The following is a 2877-nucleotide window of genomic DNA, read 5'->3' on the forward strand; positions in this document are numbered from 1 at the left end:
CCACTCTCCTTCTCTAGGACGCATATATGGACAAACTCGAACTCCGGCCAGAAACAGAGCTGACCGTAACGCACGACTCTGACAACGAAGCTGGTTGCAAGCGGCCTTGACTCCTCCTCACTGACCTCACCGCCGACAAGGGCATGACTCCCCAATACCACCTTCCCTTCCTCGACCCTGCCACCGACAAGGGTGCGCTGGTACTGGGAATCCAGACCTGCTCGTCAGGCATGTGCACGATGCACCCCAACCTCGAAACCCCTCCTTCAACGGCTTCAAACTTACCGATTTGTACGACATTTTTGGTAGGTCCGGGCGGGTGTTACGGACAGAGATATGAAAGTGGGGGCTGGTCGCTGAGACATGCTCGGGATACAGTCGCCAAGACCAAGAACAACAAGGATAAGAGGTCACCGAGACAGGCGCGAAACATGGAGGAGGTCACCAAAAAATGGGAAGGAGGAGGTGTCGCGGGGACAGAACAGCGAAGAGGACGTCCTTTCGCTCAATCTCTTCATAACCGTCCTTAGACCTTAAGGCCAATGAGGTGGTTCACAACAGCCCTTCATCAAAACACTTCTACAGCGGCTTTTGAATTTTACGTAACCCACATTCTTGTTAGGTTGAGGCGTTTGGTACAACTAGAGGCAGTGCAAACCATTTTTGGAACCGAGACGATGTAAACCAATTATTTTTTATACCAAACATTTATAGGTATTTTAAACTAATTATAGCATATCCGAATTTTAATTGGTATAATTTTCAATTAATTGACATTACATTTAGCCACATAACAATGTTTGTTTCTAAATAGTAATTACATTTTGCTAAAGCACATCTAGATGTGCCATAAGTATTGCACATCTAAGTTCTATACCATTGATTTTATTTGAAAATTCATGCAAGAATTTTCATTAGTTTTTTCTTTTTCTTTCTAGTTTAATTGAGTATTCCTGGTTATACAGTTGTAATATATATAAATTGAAAATTTTCTTGTGCGGAGTTTAATTGTATAATGTAACAAAAAGATCTTTTTCTAGTTCAAAAAATTATTTGAATTGTTTTTTAAATATTGCATAAAGTATAGAGTGTATAGGCAAGTGTTTGTATATCTTTTAATATTAATGAATATCATGGTACAAATTTTTTAAATCGTATACACTAACAAATATCTTGACAGTGTTTCTAGTATATGTTAGGTAATCGCATTCGTGTGAACCAACATGTGGTTGGATGGTTATGTTGGCTCAGTCTCTCGGAGGTACTCATATGGATAGGTGTGCGCGTTGTTTATAGAGATGAGTGTATGCGCATATATATGATCGTCTGCGTCTGTACTGTGCTGAAAAAAAGTAATAGTATTCATAGGAATTTTTAGGTGCAAATACGACATGCAAGTTGGGTTTAGTAATAGGTTGACAACATGTGCATGCATTTATACTTGTTTTAAACTGGCACCATTATATTATAATAATAGAAGAACATAAAATATTATCGATTGTGCTTTGGCATATGATTCAGTTATCTGACATGCTAATCTAGATTAACTTAGTTTGATTTGGTACATCTGATATCTTCTACCCGGTTTTTCAAATGAAATTTTGTGCATTCATTTAAATACAGAAATCTAGTTATCCTGAATTTCACCTTTTCTGGCATGGGAGATCAGCCAAGGTTGGAGGTCAAATGAAACTTTACACTAATATATACTTCAGGCTTAGAGTCCCGCAGCGCATGAGATATGTTTGAGTTTCAGATAACATTCACAAAAGAAACATGGTAGAGGATTCACATTCATTTGATCCAAAAAAGAATTACTGCAACTTTTCACAAGTTTACCATCACCTCGTAGTACAATATTACATCAAAAAATTCAGTCATCCTCTTCTGAAATGTCATTCAGCTCAGAGCAGAAATGGTAGGACCCCACTACAGGGGTGTGCCCATCGTCACAGAAGAACGGCCTTGAAGGTAACTGCAGGCCATCCACGCCGCCTTCGAGCATCCCTATGACTTCGCTCATCGCTGGCCGATCGTGAGACTAGATCTGGATGCAACGTAGCCCAACAAGACACAGCTTCCTCTCCAACTCGTGCATCTCAGCAGATATCTCGCCCAGCTCCTGTCTGGTTAGCCGGTCATACACCCACGATGGGTAGAATGCCTGGCTTGAGTTCGCCACATCCGGGTCGGCGTTCCTCGGTCCTCCTGCCATCTCCAGCAGCAGCATCCCAAAGCTGTAAACATCAGACTTGGTAGATATGACACCAAAACTGCGGGATATCATCTCAGGAACTATGTACCCGATGGTTCCCCGTAGGGCGCTCAACGGCCCAAAGCTGTTGTCCCTTGGGGCTTGGGTATAGCTTGGCAAGGCCAAAGTCGGCAACCTTTGGGACGAAATTGCTGTCAAGAAGGATGTTGTGCGGCTTGATGTCAAAGTGCAGAATCTGCATGTCGCATCCTTGATGCAGGTAGTTGATCCCCCCTGGCAATACCCAAGGCGATTTCATTGAGCTTGTCCCAGGAGAAACTCTTCTCGGCTGAGAAGATGTACTTGTCCAGAGAACCATGAGGCATATACTCGTAGACTAGCGCCCTCCTCATTTCCTCCGAACAGAACCCGACAAGACGCACCACATTGATGTGGTGGATCCTCCCGATGGTGGAGACCTCGCTGATGAAATCTTCTCCATCACAGCTGGATTTACCGTTTAGCATCTTGATGGCCACATGGACATCGCCTGGGAGCAGAACGCCCTTGTACACAGAGCCGTAGCCTCCCAGGCCCAGCTTGTCTCTGAAATGGCTTGTTACTGCGACAACATCTGTGTAGGCATACCTTGTCGGCAGGGGCGGAACCAGGGGGGACGAGCA

General features: G+C 43.7%; 1 pseudogene; it reads right to left on the reverse strand.

Moving 5' to 3' along the window:
- Window positions 1-1818: 1818 nt before the first annotated feature.
- LOC119352251 overlaps window positions 1819-2877 on the reverse strand; it is a 2013-nt pseudogene continuing 954 nt past the window's right edge.

The sequence above is a fragment of the Triticum dicoccoides genome, chromosome 2A (genome assembly GCF_002162155.2).
Source record: "Triticum dicoccoides isolate Atlit2015 ecotype Zavitan chromosome 2A, WEW_v2.0, whole genome shotgun sequence".
Lineage (NCBI taxonomy): Eukaryota > Viridiplantae > Streptophyta > Magnoliopsida > Poales > Poaceae > Triticum > Triticum dicoccoides.